General features: G+C 50.1%; 1 protein-coding gene and 1 pseudogene across 1 annotated transcript in view; both read right to left on the bottom strand.

The window, feature by feature from the left end:
• ERICH3 (glutamate rich 3) overlaps positions 1–790 on the bottom strand; it is an 87,993-nt gene extending 87,203 nt beyond the window's left edge. The window contains exon 1 of the mRNA XM_075320304.1: positions 703–790. The gene's annotated coding sequence lies outside the window, so the exon portion shown is untranslated. The remainder of the gene's footprint in view (positions 1–702) is intronic.
• On the bottom strand, positions 680–25,776 carry LOC142248897 (quinone oxidoreductase-like; annotated as a pseudogene).
• Positions 25,777–27,307: the final 1,531 nt, after the last annotated feature.

The raw sequence follows: 27,307 nt of genomic DNA, 5'->3' as shown, positions 1-27,307 counted from the left end.
TATGCTTACCTGCCAGCTCACTAGCCAGGGTTATTGCAGGATCTCTCAGGGCTTCAGGTATCCTGCTTGGTGACCGGTGCGGAACCTGTAGAGTGATTGGCTAAGAGTGCAGGGTGCAGGGGAGTACAGGTGGTGTACCATTACTACTCTCCCTAGCACCAGGGCCCACCATTGTTAAAGTGTCCCCGATGTACCCCTTGTTTGTTGTTGGGGTGGGGAAAGACACACAATAACAAGGGGTACACCAAGTCTGTGCATGACATAATCTTAATCTTCAGTACAAGAGATTGTGGAGAATTGTAGTTCTAGTTTTGTGGGAACAGTCTGGGGGTGGCCCTTTTCTGTTCCCATGACGGTGCCCAGGTCCATACAGACATAGAGGGGTGAGAACATGACCTGCACAAAGCCCAGACCTCAACCCAATTCAACACCATAGAGAAATCCTTCCCAGAATAGCAGGAGCCATTATATCTGCAGGGGGCGACTCCATATTAATGTCTATGAATGTAGGATGAGATGCCAGAAAAGCTCATGTAGGGAGATGTGGGGGGCACATACTTTTCTCCATATAGTGCATCAGGCAGTGACTTATCCTGCCACGCATCCCGTCTGTTTTCATGAATCATAAGTAATCAGGTTTTCAGATCAGAGATCTATAATCACGGCCCATCAGATCGGCTCAGAGCACAAAGACCATCTTACCGGTGGCTCCACTGCTCTGGTAGATGTCCTCATGGGCCTGAAGAGCCTCCTCCAGTGAATATTCAGGACCAATCAGTGGCCTCAGCCATCAGCTCTCCATTCCCCCCAAGAGCGCAGCTCCGGCCTCCTTCGATTCATCCTAAAAACCAAACAAAATATTTTTAATACAATGAGGCCCTAATTCACCAAGATCGGTGCCTTCATAAGACGGCATTGCTGGAGTCAGACGCTCCTGCTCAGGTGTGCACCTCTTCATTAATCTGGAACATCTGAACTGGAACTGGAGTAAGATTTCTGGCATAGAGAACGCCATAGCTCATCAAGCATTAGACCAGGGCTGGACAAAGGGCGGCCTGCAGGCCACGTCTGGCAGTCCGCACCATACCACCCGATGTCACCACTGTCTGCATCCATATATACTGCATATAGAGGAGGCTATGTAGGGGCTCATACTGCATATAGAGGAGGCTATGTAGGGGCTCATACTGCATATAAAGGAGGCTATGTAGGGGCTCATACTGCATATAGAGGAGGCTATGTGTGGGGGTCATACTGCATATAGAGAAGGCTATGTAGGGGCTCAGACTGCATATAGAGGAGGCTATGTAGGGGCTTATACTGCATATATTGAAGGCTATGTAGGGGTTCATACTGCATATATTGAAGGCTATGTAGGGGTTCATACTGCATATAGAGGAGGCTATGTAGGGGCTCAGACTGCATATAGAGGAGGCTATGTAGGGGCTTATACTGCATATATTGAAGGCTATGTAGGGGTTCATACTGCATATAGAGGAGGCTATGTAGGGGCTCATACTGCATATAGAGGAGGCTATGTAGGGGCTCATACTGCATATAGAGGAGGCTTTGCAAGGGCTCATACTGCATATAGAGAAGGCTATGTGGGGCTCATACTGCATATAGAGGAGGCTATGTAGGGGCTCATACTGAATATAGAGGAGGCTATGTAGGGGCTCATACTGCATATAGAGGAGGCTATGTAGGGGCTTATACTGCATATAGAGGAGGCTATGTGGGGGCTCATACTGCATATAGAGGAGGCTATGTAGGGGCTCATACTGCATATAGAGGAGGCTATGTAGGGGCTCATATTGCATATAGAGGAAGCTATGTTGGGGCTCATATTGCATATAGAGGAAGCTATGTTGGGGCTCATGCTGCATGTAGAGAAGGCTACGCAAGGGCTCCTACTGCATATATAGAGGAGGCTATGTAGGGGCTCATACTGCATGTAGAGAAGGCTACGCAAGGGCTCCTACTGCATATATAGAGGAGGCTATGTAGGGGCTCATACTGCATGTAGAGAAGGCTACGCAAGGGCTCCTACTACATATAGAGGGGCAATGTGAGGGCTCACACTGTATACAAAGGGGCTATGTGGAGGCTCATACTGTATATAGGAGCCTCTGTGTGGGCTCAATGTATATAGGGGATGTCATCATACTTAATTCTGCTCACTATTAAGTGACACAATTAATATTCATATAAAATAATAATTAATATGTTAATATGAATATTGAGCAGCATTTACTTCAGCCTATGGGTTCGGCCTCCACACCAGTCGCGGTCTGCCATGTGGCCCCTCGGGAAAATTACCTGCCCACCTTGAATTAGATGATTTATGACATCGCGCCCCTGCCACAACCCCATCCAACCACAACTCCGTACATCTCAGCAGTGCTGGAAGAAACTAGTGCAAAGATGGTACAAACATGGCTCAGCTACACCTCCTGTCAGGAGGAATCAGCCCAAATTCCTAACAACTATTGTGAACAATAAAACTCAATCTCCCCCTTTTACAAGATATGAGATTTGGCCCCTGAATTTAGGCTCTATAGAAATAAAGGAGAAAATGGATGTCTGTGTGTTGAATGCAAAAACACAGTTTTTGCCCAAAAAGTGTTAAAGCGACAGAGCCCAAAGAGTCATCAGAGGCAGCGACCATATTGTCGCTATGGTGGGGCAATTTGATAACTTGCGCTAAAGTCTGTATCTATTGCATCAGCTGTCAACAGCCAGTGCACAAGTAACTGGGGTCTCATTTATTAGAAACGCCTCACAGTAAGATCCTTCTGTTGCCTATAGCAACAAGAGTGCAGCTTTCAACATTGAAGCTGCTGAGGTGAAGTGAAAGCTGAGCTCTGATTGGTTGCTATGGACACTAGAACAGTCTGACTGTGAGGCCGTTTTCATCACTGAGATTTGAGATCCTACTTTATAATTATATCTATATATTATATATATATATATCTGTTAGATCTCTGATCAGTGTGAGGTGATTACTGTGGATCATAATACTCAGTAATGTCTTTTTAAAATGCCACCTATAAAAACAACTAAATATTGAGCAAGTTAAAAGGGGGATTCCCATCTCCAATCCCAATATGTGGCAGGAATAATATTAATATTAACTACTACCTCAAATTAGAAATGTAGCATAGATCTCCTGATTAGTCATGCCTCTTACCTCATGTGAAGGGCATTGCAGCTTAGGTATCCACGGTTATGCGTACTAGCAACTAACTGACTATATACGTGGTCATAACCATGGATACCCAAGGTCCTTCAATGGCCTGCACATGAGGTAAGCAATATAGTGAATCAGGAGAGCTGTACTACATTTCTAATTTGAGGCTACTACTAAGTATTCGGCCCTCTTGAATTTTTCAACCTTTTCCTACATTTCAGGCTTCAAACATAAAGATAAAAAAAAAATTAAATTTTATGGTGAAGAATCAAGAACAAGTGGGACACAGTTGTGAAGTTGAACGAAATGTATTGCTTATTTTAAACTTTGTAAAAAATAAATAACTGAATATTGGGGCATGCAATATTATTCCAATTTAAATTTTTATTGAGTTTTCATAAGCATACAATAAAGAGCATGGGACCATGTAATGATAGACAGGTTTCATCAAACATCTGAACAATGTTAAACTGTCATAGGAGTCATAATGAATTATAAGTCATTGTGGTGACACATAGGTCCTCATTTTAAACCGTAGAAACCATAGAAACCAGTAACACAGAGAGGAAAGACAGAGGAGAGTAGCAGTCATGGTATGTAGGAAAGATAGCGTAAGTCAGAGAGAAAGGAGGAAAAATAGAAAGTAGAGCGCGGTGCAATATTATTCATCCCCTTTACTTTCAGTGCAGCAAACTCACTCCAGACGTTCATTGAGGATCTCTGAATGGTCCAATGTTGTCCCAAATGACTGATGATGATAAATATAAGCCCCTGTGTGTAATCAAGTCTCCGTATAAATGCCCCTGCTCTGTGAGTCTCAGGGTTCTGTGTAAAGCACAGAGAGCATCATGAAGACCAAGGAACACAACAGGCAGGTCCGTGATACTGTTGTGGAGACGTTTAAAGCCGGATTTGGTTACAAAAAGATTTCCACAACTTTAAACATCCCAAGAAGCACTGTGCAAGCGATCATATTGAAATGGAAGGAGTATCATACCACTGCAAATCTACCATGACCCGGCCGTCCAAACCTTCATCTCAAACAAAGAGAAGACTGATCAGAGATGCAGCCAAGAGGCCCATGATCACTCTGGATGAACTGCAGAGATCTACAGCTGAGGTGGGAGAGTCTGTCCATAGGACAACAATCAGTCGTACACTGCACAAATCTGGCTTTTATGGAAGAGTGGCAAGAAGAAAGCCATTTCTCAAAGATATCCATAAAAAGTGCTGTTTAAAGTTTGCCACAAGCCACCTGGGAGACACCAAACATGTGGAAGAAGGTGCTCTGGTCAGATGAAACCAAAATCAAACAATTTGGGCACAATGCCAAACGATATGTTTGACGTAAAAGTAACACAGCTCATCACCCTGAACACACCATCCCCACTGTCAAACATGGTGGCGGCAGCATCATGATTTGGGCCTGCTTTTCTTCAGCAGGGACAGGGAAGATGGTTAAATTGATGGGAAGATGGATGGAGCCAAATACAGGACCATTCTTGAAGAAAACCTGTTGGAGTCTGCAAAAGACCTGAGACTGAGATGGAGATTTGTCTTCCAACAAGACAATGATCCCAAACATAAAGCAAAATCTACAATGGAATGGTTCACAAATAAACGTATCCAGGTGTTAGAATGGCCAAGTCACAGTCCAGACCTGAACCCAATCGAGAATCTGTGGAAAGAGCTGAAAACTGCTGTTCACAAACGCTCTCCATCCAACCTCACTCAGCTCCAGCTGTTTACAAGGGAAGAATGGGCGAGAATTTCAGTCTCTCGATGTGCAAAACTGATAGAGACATACCGCAAGAGACTGCAGCTGTAATCGCAGCAAAAGGTGGCGCTACAAAGTATTAACGTAAAGGGGACGAATAATATTGCACGCTCCAATTTTCAGTTCATTATTTTTTATGAAAGTTTAAAATAAGCAATAAATATCCTTCACCTTCACAATTGTGTCCACTTGTTGTTGATTCTTCACCATAAAATTTAAATGGTTGACCTTCATGTTTGAAGCCTGAAATGTGGGAAAAGGTTGAAAAATTCAGGGGGGCCGAATATTTCGCAAGGCACTAATTTGTATATATATATATATATATATATATATATATATATATATATATATATATATATATATATATATATATATATATATACACATACACACATACACACACATATACATACACACACACACACACACACACACATCGTACAGACCAAAAGTCTGGACACACCTTCTCACTCAAAGAGTTTTCTTTATTTGCATGACTAAAAATTGTAGACTTATATTGAAGACATCAAAACTATGAATAAAGAAGGGAATTTTGTTTACTTACCGTAAATTCCTTTTCTTCTAGCTCCAATTGGGAGACCCAGACAATTGGGTGTATAGCTACTGCCTCCGGAGGCCACACAAAGCACTACACTTAAAAGTGTAAGGCCCCTCCCCTTCTGCCTATACACCCCCCGTGGGATCACGGGCTCCTCAGTTTTAGTGCAAAAGCAAGAAGGAGGAAAGCCAATAACTGGTTTAAAAACAATTCAATCCGAAGAAACATCGGAGAACTGAACCATTCAACATGAACAACATGTGTACCCGAAAAAACAAAAATCCCTAAGAAAACAGGGCGGGTGCTGGGTCTCCCAATTGGAGCTAGAAGAAAAGGAATTTACGGTAAGTAAACAAAATTCCCTTCTTCTTTGTCGCTCCATTGGGAGACCCAGACAATTGGGACGTCCAAAAGCAGTCCCTGGGTGGGTAAATAACACCTCGTGACAGGACCGTAAAACAGTCCTTTCCTACAGGTGGGCAACCGCCGCCTGAAGGACTTGTCTACCTAGGCTGGCGTCCGCCGAAGCGTAGGTATGCACCTGATAATGCTTGGTGAAAGTGTGCAGACTCGACCAGGTAGCCGCCTGGCACACCTGCTGAGCCGTAGCCTGGTGCCGTAATGCCCAGGACGCACCCACGGCTCTGGTAGAATGGGCCTTCAGCCCTGAGGGAACCGGAAGCCCAGCAGAACGGTAGACTTCAAGAATTGGTTCCTTGATCCACCGAGCCAAGGTGGATTTGGAAGCTTGCAACCCTTTACGCTGACCAGCGACAAGGACAAAAAGTGCATCCGAGCGGCGCAGGGGCGCCGTGCGGGAAATGTAGATTCTGAGTGCTCTCACCAGATCCAACAAATGCAAATCCTTCTCACATTGATGAACTGGGTGAGGACACAAAGAAGGTAAGGAGATATCCTGATTGAGATGAAAGGGGGATACCACCTTAGGGAGAAACTCCGGAATCGGGCGCAGAACCACCTTGTCCTGGTGAATCACCAGGAAGGGAGATTTGCATGAGAGCGCTGCTAGCTCGGACACTCTCCGAAGAGAGGTGACCGCTACTAGAAAAGTCACTTTCTGTGAAAGTCGAGAAAGGGAAACATCCCTCATAGGCTCGAAAGGCGGCTTCTGGAGAGCAATTAGAACCCTGTTCAGATCCCAGGGCTCTAACGGCCGCTTGTAAGGACGGACGATATGACAAACCCCTTGCAGGAACGTGCGTACCTGAGGAAGTCGTGCTAGTCGCTTCTGAAAAAATACAGATAGCGCTGAGACTTGTCCTTTAAGGGAGCCGAGCGACAAACCTTTTTCCAAACCGGATTGTAGAAAGGAAAGAAAAGTAGGCAATGCAAATGGCCAGGGAGAAATTCCCTGAGCAGAACACCAAGATAAGAATATCTTCCACGTCCTGTGGTAGATCTTGGCGGAGGCTGGTTTTCTAGCTTGTCTCATGGTGGCAATGACCTCTTGAGATAATCCTGAATACGCTAGGATCCAGGACTCAATGGCCACACAGTCAGGTTCAGGGCAGCAGAATTCCGATGGAAAAACGGCCCTTGAGACAGCAAGTCTGGCCGGTCTGGTAGCGCCCACGGTTGGCCTACCGTGAGATGCCACAGATCTGGGTACCACGACCTCCTCGGCCAGTCTGGAGCGACGAGGATGGCGCGGTGGCAGTCGGACCTGATCTTGCGCAGCACTCTGGGCAACAGTGCCAGAGGTGGGAACACATAAGGGAGCCGGAACTGCGACCAATTTTGAACTAAGGCGTCCGCCGCCAGAGCTCGGTGATCGTGAGACCGCGCCATGAAAACTGGGACCTTGTTGTTGTGTCGGGACGCCATTAGGTCGACGTCCGGCATCCCCCAGCGGCGACAGATCTCCTGAAACACGTCCGGGTGAAGAGACCATTCCCCTGCGTCCATACCCTGGCGACTGAGAAAATCTGCTTCCCAGTTGTCCACGCCTGGGATGTGAACTGCGGATATGGTGGATGCCGTGTCTTCCACCCACTTCAGAATCCGCCGGACTTCCTGGAAGGCTTGCCGACTGCGTGTTCCTCCTTGGTGGTTGATGTATGCCACCGCTGTGGAGTTGTCCGACTGAATTCGGATCTGCTTCCCTTCCAGCCACTGCTGGAAGGCTTGTAGGGCAAGATACACTGCTCTGATTTCCAGAACATTGATCTGAAGGGTGGACTCTTGCTGAGTCCACGTACCCTGAGCCCTGTGGTGGAGAAAAACCGCTCCCCACCCTGACAGACTCGCGTCCGTCGTGACCACCGCCCAGGATGGGGGTAGGAAGGACTTTCCCTTTGACAATGAGGTGGGAAGAAGCCACCACTGAAGAGATTCCTTGGCCGCCTGAGAAAGGAAGACGTTCCTGTCGAGGGACGTCGACTTCCCGTCCCATTGGCGTAGAATGTCCCACTGTAGTGGACGCAGATGAAACTGCGCGAAAGGGACTGCCTCCATTGCTGCTACCATCTTCCCTAGGAAGTGCATGAGGCGTCTCAAGGGGTGTGACTGGTCTTGAAGGAGGGATCGCACCCCTGTCTGTAGTGAACGCTGTTTGTCCAGCGGAAGCTTCACTATCGCTGAGAGAGTATGAAACTCCATGCCAAGATATGTCAGCGATTGGGTCGGGGTCAGATATGACTTGGAAAAGTTGATGATCCACCCGAAACTCTGGAGAGTCTCCAGTGCAACGTTCAGGCTGTGTTGGCATGCCTCTTGAGAGGGAGCCTTGACAAGTAGATCGTCTAAGTAAGGGATCACAGAGTGTCCCTGAGAGTGCAGGACTGCTACTACTGCTGCCATGACCTTGGTGAAGGCCCGCGGGGCTGTCGCCAGACCGAAAGGCAGAGCTACGAACTGAAGGTGTTCGTCTCCTATAACGAACCGTAGAAAACGCTGATGCTCTGGAGCAATCGGCACGTGGAGATAAGCATCCTTGATGTCTATTGATGCTAGGAAATCTCCTTGAGACATTGAGGCGATGACGGAGCGGAGGGATTCCATCCGGAACCGTCTGGTTTTTACGTACTTGTTGAGAAGTTTTAGGTCCAGAAGGGGACGGAAGGATCCGTCCTTTTTTGGCACCACAAACAAATTGGAGTAAAAACCGCGACCTTGCTCCTGAAGAGGAACAGGAATCACCACACCTTCTGCCTTTAGAGTGCACACCGCCTGCAGAAGAGCATCGGCTCGGTCGGGAGGCGGAGACGTTCTGAAGAATCGAGTTGGAGGACGAGAACTGAACTCTATCCTGTACCCGTGGGACAGAATGTCTCTCACCCAACGGTCTTGGACCTGTGGCAGCCAAATGTCGCCAAAGCGGGAGAGCCTGCCACCGACCGAGGATGCGGAGAGAGGAGGCCGAAAGTCATGAGGAAGCCGCCTTGGTAGCGGGTCTTCCGGCTGTCTTTTTAGGGCGTGACTGAGCCCGCCAAGAATCTGAGTTCCTCTGATCCTTTTGAGTCCTTTTGGACGAGGAGAATTGGGACCTGCCCGAGCCTCGAAAGGACCGAAACCCCGACTGTCCCCTCCTCTGCTGGGGTTTGGTTTGTCTGGGCTGAGGTAAGGATGAATCCTTACCCTTGGACTGTTTAATGATCTCATCCAAACGCTCACCAAACAGTCGGTCACCAGAGAATGGCAAACTGGTTAAGCACTTTTTGGAAGCAGAATCTGCCTTCCATTCCCTTAACCACAAGGCTCTGCGTAAAACCACGGAGTTGGCGGACGCCACTGCCGTACGGCTCGTAGAGTCCAGAACAGCATTAATCGCGTAAGACGCAAATGCAGACATTTGAGAGGTTAAGGATGCCACCTGCGGCACAGATGTACGTGTGACCGTGTCAACCTGTGTAAGACCAGCTGAAATAGCTTGGAGTGCCCATACGGCTGCGAATGCTGGAGCAAACGACGCGCCGATAGCTTCATAGATGGATTTCAACCAGAGCTCCATCTGTCTGTCAGTGGCATCTTTAAGTGCAGCCCCATCTTCCACTGCAACTATGGATCTAGCCGCAAGCCTGGAGATTGGGGGATCCACCTTGGGACACTGGGTCCAGCCTTTAACCACGTCAGGAGGAAAGGGATAACGTGTATCCTTAAGCCGTTTGGAGAAACGTTTATCTGGATAAGCGTGGTGTTTCTGGACTGCCTCTCTAAAGTCAGAGTGGTCCAGAAAAGAACTTAATTTACGCTTGGGATATCTGAAATGGAATTTCTCCTGCTGTGAAGCTGATTCCTCCACCGGAGGAGCTGGGGGAGAAATATCCAACATTCTATTGATGGACGCTATCAGATCATTCACTATAGCGTCCCCATCAGGTGTATCCAAGTTGAGAGCGGTCTCAGGATCAGAATCCTGATCAGCTACCTCCGTCTCATCACACAGAGAGCCTTCCTGCTGGGACCCTGACCAGTGTGATGAAGTCGAGGGCCGCTCATAGCGAGCTCGCTTAGGCTGTCTGGGACTGTCGTCCGTGTCCGAGCCGTCACCCTGGGATGCATGGGACACCCCCGGAGCCCGGAGCTGTTCCAATTGAGGGGGACCAGGGAGCAATGATTGAACAGTGCCCCTGGTCTGAGATTCTGGTCTAGACTGCAACGTTTCTAGAATCCTAGTCATAGTCACAGACAATCTATCAGCAAAAACTGCAAACTCTGTCCCCGTCACCTGGACAGTATTCACAGGTGGTTCTCCCTGGGTCACCTCTAGCAGAGGCCCCGGCCGAGCAGTTGCCACAGGGGCCGAGCACTGCACACAGTGGGGGTCAGTGGAACCTGCCGGTAGAGAAGCCTCACATGCGGTGCAAGCAGCATAGAAAGCCTGTGCCTTGGCACCCTTGCTTTTTGCGGATGACATGCTGTTGTCTCCTCTGAGCAATCTAGGAGGGTATATAGCCAAGAATCACCAGCGACCGTACAGTGCAATGTATAGTATGCAAGCATAAAAATACAAATGTACACTTCGGCACTAGTGGGTTCAGCACCAGAGGTGCCGCTTACCGCCCGCTCAAACGCGGGTGTGTGGTCGCCAGAATCCCGTGTCTGGGTCTCCCAGAACTTGTCTCCCCTCTCCAGCTCAGACTGCACACAGGAATGGCTGCCGGCGTTCTGTGAAGAGGGGCGGACCGTGGGCGTGCCTCAGACAAAGTGCGGGAAACTGGCGTCCCACTGTGCCCAGTGTGAGGGCTGGAGTATGTAAAGTAGACTCCAGCCCTCTGCGCTGACATTCTGTACAGCGTCCCGCCCTTCCCCTGACTGGCAGGCCTGGGGGCGGGAACGAAAGGAAACTAGGCCGCAAAAGCCGGGGACTCGAGTAATAAGCGCGGCCGTCATACATGCACGGCCAGCGCGGAAGTCCCCGGCGCACCACAAGTCCCAGCCGCGCCGCAGCAAACTGACAGCAGCGGCCGGTGCGGCAGTTCCCAATACATAAACTCACTCAGCAGAGCTGTAGTGAGCAGTGGCACAAGCGTGCGCGCTGTTGTCCCCGGCGCACTAACACACCCAGCAATGCTGCAGTGTGTCTGCGTCTGTATGGGGACACAGAGTACCTTGATGAAGCAGAGTCCTGTCCCTGACGATACTCAGCTCCACATCCAGCAGATTCCTTTCAGGGGCTGTGGATGGAGCGCGGTCTCAGTGCCTGGAGACCGGTAAAATCCCACTTCACCCAGAGCCCTAAGGGGGATGGGGAAGGATGCAGCATGTGGGCTCCAGCCTCCGTACCCGCAATGGGTACCTCAACCTTAACAAACACCGCCGACAAAAGTGGGGTGAGAAGGGAGCATGCTGGGGGCCCTATATGGGCCCTCTTTTCTTCCATCCGACATAGTCAGCAGCTGCTGCTGACTAAACAGTGGAGCTATGCGTGGATGTCTGACCTCCTTCGCACAAAGCATGAAAACTGAGGAGCCCGTGATCCCACGGGGGGTGTATAGGCAGAAGGGGAGGGGCCTTACACTTTTAAGTGTAGTGCTTTGTGTGGCCTCCGGAGGCAGTAGCTATACACCCAATTGTCTGGGTCTCCCAATGGAGCGACAAAGAAAACATGTGGAATGAAATACTTAAAAAAGTGTGAAACTGAAAATATGTCTTATATTCTAGGTTCTTCAAAGTAGCCACCTTTTGCTTTGATTACTGCTTTGCACACTCTTGGCATTCTCTTGATGAGCTTCAAGAAGTAGTCACTGGAAATGATCTTCCAACAGTCTTGAAGAAGTTCCCAGAGATGCTTAACACTTGTTGGCCCTTTTGCCTTCACTCTGCGGTCCAGCTCACCACAAACCATCTCGATTGGCTTCAGGTCTGGTGACTGGAGGCCAGGTCATCTGGCGTAGCACCCCATCACTCTCCTTCTTAGTCAAATAGCCCTTACACAGCCTGGAGGTGTGTTTGGGGTCATTGTCCTGTTGAAAAATAAATGATGGTCCAACTAAACGCAAACCGGATGGAATAGCACGCCGCTGCAAGATGCTGTGGTAGCCATGCTGGTTCTGTATGCCTTCAATTTTGAATAAATCCCCAACAGTGTCACCAGCAAAGCACCCCCACACCATCACACCTCCTCCTCCATGCTTCACGGTGGGAACCAGCCATGTAGAGTCCATCCGTTCACCTTTTCTACAAAGACACGGTGGTTGGATCCAAAGATCTCAAATTTGGACTCATCAGACCAAAGCACAGATTTCCACTGGTCTAATGTCCATTCCTTGTGTTCTTTAGCCCAAACAAGTCTCTTCTGCTTGTTGCCTGTCCTTAGCAGTGGTTTCCTAGCAGCTATTTTACTATGAAGGCTGCTGCACAAAGTCTCCTCTCAACAGTTGTTCTAGAGATGAGATGTGTCCAAACGTTTGGTCTGTACTGATATATATATATATATATACACACACACACACATAAAATATTGTCTAACATATAAAGGGAAATGTGTTATCTTTCACTTCATGCCTTTAGAGATCATTTCATCTTCAATTTGCTTAACTGTTCACAATAACAGTGATTTTGACCAGGGGTGCCCAAACCTTTGCATGCAACTGTATGTACCTGCATTTTATACAAAATTCTGATATTGTACTAGGTTATTACCTTAGTGGAGAAGTAAAGGCCAACTCCAATGATACTGGACTCCTTAAACATGGTGTTTCTAGGGTTTATCTCAACAGGACCTCGGGATCCAACTATCTAGAAGAAGACAACAGTCCGGTATGAGAAAGAGCTTAGGGGTACTTTGCACGTTGCGACATCGCTAGCATCGGCTAGTGATGTTGAGCGCGATAGCACCCGCCCCCGTCGCACATGCGATATCTGGTGCTTGCTGCCGTAGCGAACATTATTGCTACGGCAGCATCACACGCACATACCTGCTCGGCGATGTCGCTGTGACCGCCGAACAATCCCTCCTTCAAGGGGGAGATGCCTTCCCCTTGAAGGATTCGGCGTCACCGCGACGTCACTAATCGGCCGGCCAATAGAAGCGGACATAACATCCCACCCACCTTCTCCCTTCCGCATTGCCGTCGGGACGCAGGTAAGGAGATGTTTGTCGCTCCTGCGGGTTTACACACAGCGATGTGTGGACCTGCAGGAACGACAAACAACATCGTACCTGCGGTCGACCCGACATTATGAAAATGACCGATGCTACACAGATTACCGATTTTCGACGCTTTTGCGATCGTTTATCGGCGCATCTAGGATTTACACGTTGCGATGTCGTTACCGGCGCCGGATGTGCGTCACTAACGACGCGACCCCGACGATATTTCGGGAGCGATGTCGCAACGTGTAAAGTACCCCTTAACTTTAGGTAGATTAATGTTGCAGTCAGAGAAGGCAGATTTTCTGGATGTTTTCGCTGCTGTTTGCTGATCCTGGCTCATCATTGCCTGCAGCTGTGATTTCTGTACATGTGTCGCGGGCGGGGAGGAGGGTGTCAGCACACTACGCTCACCCCTTCTGCTCGGGTCCGGCAGCCGCTGCTCAGTGGTGGCTCGAGCTGTAGGCCGGATCCCGGGGGTTTCTCGAGCGGCACTCCTCGCCCGTGAGTGAAAGGGGTTGGTTGGGTGTGGGGATTGTTTATAGTCCGTGATGCCACCCACGGTTGTGGTGATTTCACCACCGCTGCTCAATACGGGGGTCCCGGGGATGGTGATGCGGAGCAGCCAGGTGTTGTGTTGCCCCTCCGTGGGTAGGGGTCGGTGATCCCGGGGCCCGGTGATGGCTTGGGAGGTGCAGGGCCTGGTGGGCGCAGGGACGCGGGGGCAGCGCTGTGCCTTGCGGCACTGTGGTACTCACTCAGCCTGAGACGATGACACAGTTTGTACGGTAAACCAAACGGCTGGTAAGACGGTCCCACGGACGGCTGCACTTGCTCTCCCAGTAGGTGACGGTGATGTCCCTCTTCCTTGCACCTTGTGTACTAGTTGGTTGCGATGGGTCCCCACCGGTAACCCGCTCCCCGGCTTCAAGCTGGGCCGGAGGAGCTCTACTCTTTGCCCGCAGGCGCTGGCCCTCAGAAACTGGTGCCCTGGCGGTGGCGGTGTCTCTGTTGTACAGGTTGGGCTGTTGCCTTCACTCGGGTCTTGGTTGTTGGGGGATCTACGTCCCCTTCACTGACGGATTCGGCAATTTACGGCGACTCCAAGCCTTGCCGGGGTCCGAGAGGCCCCTGCCCTGGTGCTGACTGTCCTTCGGAACACTGCTCCAGACCACCGGGCACACAGCCTACGGGGTCCTTCCAGGAACTTCCAAACGGTCCCCCTCCAGACAGTCACCGCCGTTGCTGACCTTGCTGACCTGCCCTGCACTTAGCTGGACTCTTCAGGCTTTTCTCTCTCTGTCACCACTCTTGCTTTCCTCCTTTACTTTCACTAGCTGTTTAATTTAGCCCTGCCTGGGCTGAACTTGTTGTTTACTCAAGCTCGTCCCTGAGCTGACTCTGTTGTTTCCTCAAGCTCGTCCCTGAGCTGACTGCCTGGTACCTCCCGCCTCCAGAGCTGTGATCTCCTTGGTGGGCGGAGCCAACCGCCTGGCCCACCCCCTGGTGTGAATCATCAGCCTCTGGAGGAAGGCAACAAGGATTTTTGGTTCAGCTTAGATGTGCCTACTTGGGATGTAGGGTGTGGTGGTGTGTGACCTGTGTCCCCTGGCTTGCCCAGGGCGACACATTCCCCCTTAGCAAAATGCAGACCGTCCGCGGGCTGCCGTCCTACACCGGTTTTATTTTTCTGCAAAAAGGGGTAACAAGGTAAATAACACATAAATACATTTTCAATAACTCTTCCCAAAACGGGAGGCACATTTCTTTAACGTTGCATAACGGTTTACGGTTACGGTTTCCGCTCTCTCCCACCCAAGCAACCTGGCCCTGATGCTGCCCCTAAAGCCCAGGCAGCACCCCTTGACCCACAGTCCAGCACACGGTACCCGAGCGGGATCTGTCCTTCCCTCCAGAGGGTAGCCACCGGTTCCTTTGGTGGCTGGGCCCCAGCCTGCTCTGCTGAGGGCCCTCCCTCCAACCTGCCTCTCCGGAGGCGGCCTGCGGAAAACGGTAACTGCAAAACAACATATTTACAAGCCACTAACGTTTGTGGGTGCCCTGCAAGTTCACGGGCTTGTCCATGGATAGTTCCCATGCCAAACTTTTAAACGGTCCCCACGGGGACAACGGTGCCGGCTCCAGCCGGTTCAATCTCAAGCAAATCAGGTGAAACTTCGGTTAATCATCTTTCTTATCATTCTTTCAAACAAACAAAGTGGTGGTCCCAACGGGGACGGTGCTGCGGGCATCCGCTGCCCTACTCCGGTTCCTCTGCTAAGGCGGACCCACCCTCTGCCACCAGCACATCAAACATGCACTGACATGCCTGCTGTGACAGGGGTACCCGGTACCCATTTCCACCGGTACGCAAGGTATGGTAAACCACGGGGTCCCCCACATAGCGGGAACGCCCACTTGCTCCTTCAGCTGCAACAATGGACTCGGAGCTGGGGCAGGAGTCGTCCTCTCTTATTCCTGCGTCAGGCGGGTTGCCGCCAGCTGCCGCAGCCTCCTGGCCCCCAGCATCCAACACTTCAGCCCCTTCTGCGGTAGCATGGAGCAACATAGTAGGCGAGCTTATACTGAGGCGCCCCATAAGTGATGGCAAGGGCGATGCATAGGCCGAGACTAGGCCGGGCCCCTCAGCCGCAGCGGCCGGTCCAGATAGGACATAGGGAAGTGGGTCACCAGTCGGTTCTGCTACATCTATTCCCCTTTCGCACATCGGGGCAGTTGTAATCAGCTCCTCCACCTCGTTGGTCCACTGCTCCAGCATCCGGAAGATCTGATCCTGCTGACGTTGGTGGAATTGTATCACCCGGGCCTTCATCCAAGCCACGGTCCCGGGCTCAGGGTATGGCACAGTCTCTACTGGGACTTCTGGCACCACGCTGTTAAGAGGCCGCGGTTCTAGCGGTTCCCCTTGGTGCATTTCAGGGTCGTCCTGGACGTCTGCAGCCGGCTGGTCCGCCGGAGCGGCCGGGCAGGGTATCGCTACCGGTTGGGCAGGTAGCGGGCCTAATGGCGGGGCGGCAGCAACTATCGCGGGTAGCGGGGGGGGGAAGAGGCAGGGCGAGCGGAAACCGGCCGGGCCCCTCAGCTCCAACGGCCGATCCTTCAGGAATACAGGGGCGTGGGTCGCTTACCCGCTCCTCCAAATCCTCCTCTGCCTCGCGTCTCCACATAGCAGCCACCACGTCCGCCATGTCGGTCTCCCACTCCTCCAGGAGGAGTTGCATATGGGCCTGCAGACGGTTACTCAGCGGGACGGTCCGGTCCCTCAACCACGTCGCCGTGCCGGGCGCGGGGGCTTCCTCGTTGGGAGTTGGGTTGTTCATCTTGGCAAGCGTGCCTTCCAGGAACCCAGTCAGTCTGCAGAGTCCTGGCGTCCCTGCTCTTATAGCCGCAGCTACATGCGGCCAGCCGCCATCGCGTCCCCCTTAGCTCTTTCCGGCCCCTCCTCTCTCGGGGCGGGGTTTTGGCCTTCGCGCCTCTACTGCTCGAGAAGACGCTCGAGCGGGAACTTTTCGCGCCAAAGATGGCGGCTTCTGAAATTTTTCTGCCGGATACCTCCGGCGGTAACAAGGCGCACCTCTACCAAACGGCAGAGCGGTAAGATCCTGTTCGTGACGCCAAGTTGTCGCGGGCGGGGAGGAGGGTGTCAGCACACTACGCTCACCCCTTCTGCTCGGGTCCGGCGGCCGCTGCTCAGTGGTGGCTCGAGCTGTAGGCCGGATCCCGGGGGTTTCTCGAGCGGCACTCCTCGCCCGTGAGTGAAAGGGGTTGGTTGGGTGTGGGGATTGTTTATAGTCCGTGATGCCACCCACGGTTGTGGTGATTTCACCACCGCTGCTCAATACGGGGGTCCCGGGGATGGTGATGCGGAGCAGCCAGGTGTTGTGTTGCCCCTCCGTGGGTAGGGGTCGGTGATCCCGGGGCCCGGTGATGGCTTGGGAGGTGCAGGGCCTGGTGGGCGCAGGGACGCGGGGGCAGCGCTGTGCCTTGCGGCACTGTGGTACTCACTCAGCCTGAGACGATGACACAGTTTGTACGGTAAACCAAACGGCTGGTAAGACGGTCCCACGGACGGCTGTGATTGCTCTCCCAGTAGGTGACGGTGATGTCCCTCTTCCTTGCACCTTGTGTACTAGTTGGTTGCGATGGGTCCCCACCGGTAACCCGCTCCCCGGCTTCAAGCTGGGCCGGAGGAGCTCTACTCTTTGCCCGCAGGCGCTGGCCCTCAGAAACTGGTGCCCTGGCGGTGGCGGTGTCTCTGTTGTACAGGTTGGGCTGTTGCCTTCACTCGGGTCTTGGTTGTTGGGGGATCTACGTCCCCTTCACTGACGGATTCGGCAATTTACGGCGACTCCAAGCCTTGCCGGGGTCCGAGAGGCCCCTGCCCTGGTGCTGACTGTCCTTCGGAACACTGCTCCAGACCACCGGGCACACAGCCTACGGGGTCCTTCCAGGAACTTCCAAACGGTCCCCCTCCAGACAGTCACCGCCGTTGCTGACCTTGCTGACCTGCCCTGCACTTAGCTGGACTCTTCAGGCTTTTCTCTCTCTGTCACCACTCTTGCTTTCCTCCTTTACTTTCACTAGCTGTTTAATTTAGCCCTGCCTGGGCTGAACTTGTTGTTTACTCAAGCTCGTCCCTGAGCTGACTCTGTTGTTTCCTCAAGCTCGTCCCTGAGCTGACTGCCTGGTACCTCCCGCCTCCAGAGCTGTGATCTCCTTGGTGGGCGGAGCCAACCGCCTGGCCCACCCCCTGGTGTGAATCATCAGCCTCTGGAGGAAGGCAACAAGGATTTTTGGTTCAGCTTAGATGTGCCTACCTGGGATGTAGGGTGTGGTGGTGTGTGACCTGTGTCCCCTGGCTTGCCCAGGGCGACACACATGCACTGGCTGTCAGAGAACGGGTAAGGTTCAGCTATTGCAGTGAACAGTCGGCCAGCCCCCTTCACACACAGCACTGACCTGCCAGCACCGGAAGAACAAACCAGGAGTGGACAGGGCAAACCTAGGACCAGTGGTTAGTGAGGGCTACCAGAGCCAAGGAAGAGACAACTATCTTGTGTCCCCAACACATAACCTTTTAGAGTCTCTTCCCCGGGGCCAGGTATTACACACCTTATCCCCAAGGACACACCAATAATCCTGCACTGCACATGAGTCCATATGCTTAGGATTGGTCATCAATATCAGATCAATGGGGGGCATACAGCTGAAAAGCATCGTACACCATGACTGTGTAGTGGCCGTTCTCAGTACTGCAACTCCTCACAGCTCTATACACCGTGTAGTGGCCGTTCTCAGTACTGCCGCTCCTCACAGCTCCATACACCATGTAGTGGCCGTTCTCAGTACTGCAGCTCCTCACAGCTCCATACACCGTGTAGTGGCCATTCTCAGTACTGCAGCTCTTCACAGCTCCATACACCTTGTAGTGGCCATTCTCAGTACTGCACCTCCTCACAGCTCCATACACCGTGTAGTGGCCATTCTCAGTACTGCAGCTCCTCACAGCTCCGTACACCGTGTAGTGGCCGTTCTCAGTAGTGCAGCTCCTCACAGCTCTGTACACCGTGTAGTGGCCATTCTCAGTACTGCAGCTCCTCACAGCTCCATACACTGTGTAGTGGCCGTTCTCAGTACTGCAGCTCCTCACAGCTCATACACCGTGTAGTGGCCGTTCTCAGTACTGCAGCTCCTCACAGCTCCATACACCGTGTACTGGCCGTTCTCAGTACAGCAGCTCCTCAGAGCTCATACACCGTGTAGTGGCCGTTCTCAGTACTGCAGCTCCTCACAGCTCCATACACCGTGTAGTGGCCGTTCTCAGTACAGCAGCTCCTCACAGCTCCATACACCGTGTAGTGGCCGTTCTCAGTACAGCAGCTCCTCACAGCTCCATACACCGTGTAGTGGCCGTTCTCAGTACTGCAGCTCCTCACAGCTCTGTACACCGTGTAGTGGCCGTTCTCAGTACAGCAGCTGCGTGTAGTGGCCATTCTCAGTACTGCAGCTCCTCACAGCTCCGTACACCATGTAGTGGCCGTTCTCAGTACTGCAGCTCCTCACAGCTCCGTACACCATGTAGTGGCCGTTCTCAGTACTGCAGCTCCTCACAGCTCCATACACCATGTAGTGGCCGTTCTCAGTACAGCAGCTCCTCACAGCTCCATACACCATGTAGTGGCCATTCTCAGTACTGCAGCTCCTCACAGCTCCATACATCGTGTAGTGGCCATTCTCAGTACTGCAGCTCCTCCCAGCTCCATACACCATGTAGTGGCCGTTCTCAGTACTGCAGCTCCTCACAGCTCTGTACACCGTGTAGTGGCCATTCTCAGTACTGCAGCTCCTCACAGCTTCATACACCATGTAGTGGCCGTTCTCAGTACTGCAGCCCCTCACAGCTCCATACACCATGTAGTGGCCGTTCTCAGTACTGCAGCTTCTCACAGCTCCATACACCATGTAGTGGCTGTTCTTAGTACTGCAGCTCCTCACAGCTCCATACACCATGTAGTGACCGTTCTCAGTACTGCAGCTCCTCCCAGCTCCATACACCATGTAGTGGCCGTTCTCAGTACTGCAGCTCCTCACAGCTCTGTACACCGTGTAGTGGCCATTCTCAGTACTGCGGCTCCTCACAGCTCCATACACCGTGTAGTGGCTGCTCTCAGTACTGCAGCTCCTCACAGCTCCATACACCGTGTAGTGGCCGTTCTCAGTACTGCAGCTCCTCACAGCTCTGTACACCGTGTAGTGGCCGTTCTCAGTACAGCAGCTGCGTGTAGTGGCCATTCTCAGTACTGCAGCTCCTCACAGCTCCGTACACCATGTAGTGGCCGTTCTCAGTACAGCAGCTCCTCACAGCTCCATACACCATGTAGTGGCCATTCTCAGTACTGCAGCTCCTCACAGCTCCGTACACCATGTAGTGGCCGTTCTCAGTACTGCAGCTCCTCACAGCTCCGTACACCATGTAGTGGCCGTTCTCAGTACTGCAGCTCCTCACAGCTCCATACACCATGTAGTGGCCGTTCTCAGTACTGCAGCTCCTCACAGCTCTGTACACCGTGTAGTGGCCATTCTCAGTACTGCGGCTCCTCACAGCTCTATACACTGTGTAGTGGCCGTTCTCAGTACTGCGGCTCCTCACAGCTCCATACACCGTGTAGTGGCTGCTCTCAGTACTGCAGCTCCTCACAGCTCCATACACCGTGTAGTGGCCGTTCTCAGTACTGCAGCTCCTCACAGCTCTGTACACCGTGTAGTGGCCGTTCTCAGTACAGCAGCTGCGTGTAGTGGCCATTCTCAGTACTGCAGCTCCTCACAGCTCCATACACCATGTAGTGGCCATTCTCAGTACTGCAGCTCCTCACAGCTCCGTACACCATGTAGTGGCCGTTCTCAGTACTGCAGCTCCTCACAGCTCCGTACACCATGTAGTGGCCGTTCTCAGTACTGCAGCTCCTCACAGCTCCATACACCATGTAGTGGCCGTTCTCAGTACAGCAGCTCCTCACAGCTCCATACACCATGTAGTGGCCATTCTCAGTACTGCAGCTCCTCACAGCTCCGTACACCATGTAGTGGCCGTTCTCAGTACTGCAGCTCCTCACAGCTCCGTACACCATGTAGTGGCCGTTCTCAGTACTGCAGCTCCTCACAGCTCCATACACCGTGTAGTGGCCGTTCTCAGTACTGCAGCTCCTCATAGCTCCATACACCATGTAGTGGCCGTTTTCAGTACTGCAGCTCCTCACAGCTCCGTACAATATGTAGTGGTCGTTCTCGGTATTACAGCTCAGCTCCTACTGAAGTGACTGATCTGAGCTGCAGTACTGAGAACAGCCACTATGTGGTGCACAGAGCTGTGCTGACCGCTCCATACACTGTAAACGAAGGTGTGCCCTTGGGAACTGTTAGCGATTGGTCACTGGGGGGTGTTGGACCCTGACTAATCGAATATTGAGGACCTATCCAAAATGTATTCCATCGATATTAGCGTCTTAGATAAACCTATAGTTTTTGATTTTTAAAATAGAAAACAATTAAAGTCAAAAATGTCACATGGAGGTCGATCAGCAGGGAAATGTCAGGAGATACAGGACGAGCGCACAGACAGGATAACCGGTACCCACCATTACTCGGCCGCCGGATGAGAGGAGTTTCAGCTCATTGCTCAGGTTCAGGTTGGACAGCATCTCCAGGATGACATTAACCCCGTCCTCTCTGGAAGCCTCCTAATTATTAGAAAGCATAACCCACCTCTCAGTAATAAATGGCGACAGTCTGCTCCGGACGTTATTTATTATATTGTATGTGCGACATATAAGGCGGTCACTGACCCGAATCTGCTCGATGTAATCCTTCTCTCTGTGGTTGAACGCCTTGTGGGCTCCGTTTTGTAAAACCAGATTTAACCCCTCGGGGCTGCCGGCGGTCCCAAAAACCTTTAATCCATAGGCCCTGGCCATCTGACAAGCCGCGATCCCCACCTATCGGGAAAAAAGGAGCGGAAATTGAGGCGCGTGGACCATGCTGACTTCACGGCGGCACTATACCCTTGCTGGAACCTTGCGGACACTTGTTGTCCAATTTCCCTTCCTCCGCAGAGGCACAGACGTCTTTGTGGTTACAGTCACTTTATGTAGGACACGAGCTTAATGGTTACAGTCTGGGGGGACAAGGTTTAGTCATCGCCCTCATCCTGGGTGGGCACAGTCTCCTGTAGGATGGCAGGTTATGTTGCGATTCTGCCCTTTTCATCCTCCATTTTTAGTAGTACAAGCAATTATGTGCAAAGCGATACAAATCGTGTCACATTGTTTGAATTATGGTCATATTTCACAGTTTTTTCCCTTGTCTAACTCGTCTGGTCCTGTGCAGGTCTGTGCATGCCCCTGCAGTGATGTCAAGTCCCATATGACCGCTGCAGCCGATCCCCGACTTCTGCTACCTAGGTGCATTTTATAGTCCCTAAAATAATTTATTAACCCAGTGCCTCATCCTCTTATCACTGACTGGTCACATTACTCACTCCGCCACTTGCGCCATGTACGAGGACAACCTCCCCGGCTTTGCTGTGTGTCCTACAAAACAAAAGAGAAATTGCCTTAGGAGTACTTCTCACATAGCGAGATTGCTGCTGAGTCACGTTTTTTGTGACGCACCAGTGACCTCATTAGCGATCTCGCTGTGTGTGACACTGAGCAGTGATCTGGCCCCTGCTGTGAGATTGCTGCTTGTTACACACAGTGCTGGTTCATTTTTTTGGAGGTTGCTCTCCCGCTGTGAAGCACACATCGCTGTGTGTGACAGCGAGAGAGCAACGATCTGAATGTGCAGGGAGCAGGCGTCTCTCAGCCTGCGGTATGCTGTAACAAAGGTAAATATCGGGTAACCAAGGGAAGCCCTTTCCTTGGTTACCCGATATTTACCTTGGTTACTAGCGTCCGCCGCTCTCAGGCTGCCAGTGCCGGCTCCCTGCACGCGTAGCTGGAATACAGATCGGGTAAATAAGCACAGCGGTTTGCTTATTAACCCGATGTGTACTCTGGCGTGCAGGGAGCCAGCGCCAAGCGGTGTGCGCTCGTAACCAAGTTAAATATCGGGTAACCAAGCGCTTGGTTACCCAATATTTACCTTAGTTACCAAGCGCAGCATCGCTTCCACGTGTTGCTGCTGGCTGGGGGCTGGTCACTGGTGAGATCTGCCTGATTGACAGCTCCCCAGCGACCATGTAGCGACGCACCAGCGATCCTGACCAGGTCAGATCGCTGGTGGGATCGCTGGGGCGTCGCTATAGTGTGACGGTACCCTTAGACGCCTTACTCAATAATGACCGCGCCATCTGAGGGGTTTAGGACTGATTAGGCCGTAATAGGAAGCCGGCGGGTTTTATATTGACAGAATTATAGGATTAACGCAGTGCAATGTAGAAGGAGCGCGGGTAAGAGATCAAAGGTCGCATATTCACAGCCACTTGTGGATTAATAAATGTTGAAAATAACATTTTAATCAAGTCTTAGGACAAAAAGTCCAAAGTAAGAGGATTCACTTGTTTTTCTGTAAAACTGTCATCACATATAAAACCATTCTATTAATGATCCTGAAAACAAAAAAAAACAAAAAAAAAACATAACTTTGCGTTTGTGTCACTTTAAACTTACAGATCTGGAGGCAACATATATAGAATATAAAAAATATATATATCGATTTGGTATTGCTGACCTCCTATTGTCCCTGAAAATAAATGAATGAGGTCATTTATTCTAAACAATACATAGTGTAAACCCAAAAATACAATGACACATCTGCTTTTTGTATTTCATAGCCCTTCTTCAGAAAAGAAAAATAAATGGCTGAAAAAAAAAAAAAATTGCAATTAAAAAAAATTAAATTCTGCAAAAAAAAAAAAAACAAACAACAAACTGAGCCCCATTTGGTCAAGAAGTCAAAAAATATGACTATTTAGGATGGAAATAAACTGGACATTAAGGGGTTAGATAGACAAAAAATCCTATTCTGACACTTCAAGCAGAGATGTTTATGTTTATGCCGTATGTAACTCTCTATACGTGGCCGCCCGGTGGTTGTGATGAGGATTGCAGCCTCTGGAGGGATTTGTTCGCCGGTCTCGATGATGTATTGAATTTGCAGATTTTGAAATGCAGTGGCAGTGGAGTGTGGCGCCTGCGTGCAGACACCTATAGCGCTCACTTTTGGAATAGCGCCCTGTAGGCAGTGAGATATGGAATAGCAATGGCGGCTCCTTGCTTGAAGTTCAGCTGCTCGGGAAGAGGGTGCACCGAATCCACAGGCGACTGTGTACTCCACATTTTCCCCTGTGATTGTTCCGGTGGTGAACACCCGATCTCCTTTCTGTACAACATACAAAAAAATATATAATAATAATAAATATTAAAATCATCGACAAACACTAATCTACCCGGCTAGATAACGCCATGAGGGTCAAAACCAATACATTGCACATTACAAGGCTTTCTGTGCCTGGTTCTAAGGCTTAGTCCTATTCAACACAAAGCTACAGAACCAGGCACAACCACAACCATACACCTGGTGCTGTAGCTGTGTAATAATAAATGGGAAGCAATGCTCGTAGAAAGTGCTGATTGCAGGCGTCCCGGAGGTTATATTCATGAAGTACATGCATTACCATTTCTTAAGTGGTATCTCAAGAGTCCTTCTATCTTTAGAAATTGGCATTCTGGATATAGCAACCTGAAAAGGGGTACACCTGGGGTATTATTACTGTCTAGAAGGCTTAAAAAAAAAAACTATTATGCTTTAAAACAAACACAGGGTGTATTATTACTTTGAAGTAGGTTCCTAGGTGCAATATAAGTTTGTAATGGGTACAATGATGACATATGGGATATTATTGAGCACAAAGAACGGCAATTTTACTGTGTTGTGCACTATTGGCAAGTAATAAGAGACATTATCTATATTGCATTATCATTTTGAGGTTGCTGTTTGTTTGGCATTATATTTTGGGAAGTAATTATAGCAATGAGAAAAACATTTCTGACTTATGAGAAGCTCTGCAGACGAATCGTAGCTGGCAGAAGTCATGATGGAGGTCTGGGTCAGATGGAGAAGAATGGAAAAGCTAAAGACTGGAATAAGAGAGATCTGCAGGATTGGTATCCACCACTATGTGGCCACTATATGATGGTAATATTGGCTTTGGCCTCTGTATAGCGTTTTATATACGTCTGGCAAGGTGCCCACTATAATTGTGGAACGCCACTGTAGTAAAGTTGACCCACCATCATACAAATCACTGACACTAACAATACTTATGCTGCTATGTTTGAGCAAATTAAATTAAATTTGGCGGCAAACATATGACGAATGCTCCGACCGATATGTCCATCATTTATTCAGCAAGATTCAATTTCACAATAGGAAATATGAAATGCATCACAGACAAGAAATAGCGCCACCTATTGGCTATAAAACTGTAGAAAATAGTAAAAAAAAAAAAAAAAAAAAAAAAAGACACAAACATTTCAAATACCTTAAATGCCATCACCTTTCTGCCAACATCCACCACCAGCCCCGACGTGTCGGATCCGGGCGTGTAGGGTAAGCTTGGCTTCCATTCAAAGCTGCCGGATCTGATATAAGTATCCACAGGGTTAATTCCGCAGGCGTGCACTCGGATTAACACCTTGTATAAGGGAGACAAAGCAAAGCGCTAATTTGTTACTGGATTTACACCTTTACTTACTGGTTGTTTTTTTTTTTAATTTTTTTTTTTTATTTGTGCTAAATTTTTTCTTTTAATTTGCGCCTTTTTGGAAGGTTTTTTTTATATGTTCTCCTGTTTTTTCCAAAAAATTTTGCAAAATTTTAGCGAAGCCTGCAAATTTTTGCAATAAAAAAAAGTCGCTACATGTTTAAATAGCAAAAAACGACAAGTAATACCACAAACAAAAGAAAAAGAAAAGTGTCTTGAAAAAAGCAAATGATAAATCAGGCTGTGAATTTAATTCTCCGCTATGCTCTAAACTGCAGCTTTACTCTAAACAAGACGTCTGGACCTGGTTGTCTCCCGGTGAAGGCACTGGGACATCGGTGTGGAGCTTCAGGACCTCCGGTTTCCCAAACTCTGAGACCCGAATTGCCCGCATGAACTTTGTGGAAACCATACTGGTCTGAAAACAAATATATGTATACAGCTAGAGCACAGAAATATGTATATGTGGCACCCCTGAGGCTGTGGTCGCCACAGGGTACTGCACCTCAATTAAGGTGCGGTATCTATCTTAGGTAAGGGGGGGATTAATCACCGGTGTTCCACATTCACACTCTACATACAGCTCAGTGGGTTGGCTCAGGGTAGGCAGGGGGTGGCCATCATGATCATGCGACTTCCCGGTCACTGAAACCAGCCACCTGGGGGGGTGGGTTCCACCTGGGGTAGAAACAGGCACTACACACGCACATCAGAAACAGACCCATCAGGGCCATAGTTCTGGCAATATATCTCTGGAAAACTTGGACTTTACTGGGCCCGAGGCTTGGAGCGGGAGCTCAGCCGGGGTACCTAACTGCGGTGGTTGACACCCTAGAAATAGGACACTCACTCTCTGTCTCTCCCCTTCTCTCTTCAAACACCGGTGGTGACCCCTTACTCGTCTGGGATTGACCGGAGCCCATCACGGCCGTGACCCGTGCTACTGGGCCGGCGACCGAAGCTGTGAATAAACTACACCCTGAACCCGCAGAGACTGTGTTGGCTCGTCCTTTCCGGCGCCGCCGCCCAGCGCTTAGGCGCCAACCGCCATTACCTTCCCTCTTCATCTACCGGATGCCCGCTCTGCCTGTGAGGAGCGGCACCATCCCGGCTGCCATAACACCTGCCCCGGCGAGGAATTCTGCAGCGGCAGCTACTCCTGGCCGCATACCACAGGTGGCGTCAAGACAAACATTTTCCAATACCCCACCATTTACTGTACGCCTCGGGGCAACGAAGCCGGGCAAGGCTACCCCGTGACAACGCCTGATCAGACCCAAAACGGCTTGGCAACGAGTAGGTTAACCACCTGCACAGTGGGGTACTGCATATACACCTAGGGCACAGGACTCATATACAGCGCGAGCACAGGGTAAGCAGTCGCTATGGAATTAATGGTTCTATATAAGTGAATAAATATTATATTATTATATGCTGTCAGCCAAATCTTCCCATTATTAAACACAAGTGCAAATATCCCATAAACTGTCCTCCAGATTCCCCCCAATCCATGAGAACCTGTGAATGATACAAAACCTGAAGTTGCAAGATAATTCCAGAATAACAAAATGTATCACTGTATTGGTTAATCTTTAAAGGGAAGCGCTCATCCAAAAAAAATGACCTATTGTTTAAATCAGGGTTTTGTATTAAATATATTTTAAAACATTTTCTTCAATTTTTTTTTCTTTCAAAAATAGAATCTTGCAATGTGCACACCTACTGGGGCTATTTTAGACTATTTCAGGAAATTCACATGGACATCAGCAGTAATGAACAAACTCAGACCCGATATTTTGTATTGAGGCATCTAATGAGCATGTGCAAAAGTGATTGTGAAGGAAGGGGGAGGAGGTGAGCTGTGACATTACCCATTGTGAATGGTTTATCCTGTGTTACTCTATATAGAGGTGTTATCAGTCATTATAATCCTGCCAGTGATC

This window comes from Anomaloglossus baeobatrachus, chromosome 8 (genome assembly GCF_048569485.1).
Source record: "Anomaloglossus baeobatrachus isolate aAnoBae1 chromosome 8, aAnoBae1.hap1, whole genome shotgun sequence".
NCBI classification, from domain to species: Eukaryota; Metazoa; Chordata; class Amphibia; order Anura; family Aromobatidae; genus Anomaloglossus; species Anomaloglossus baeobatrachus.
Note: the sequence above shows the minus strand (reverse complement) of the source record. Positions and strands in the feature narration are given on the sequence as shown.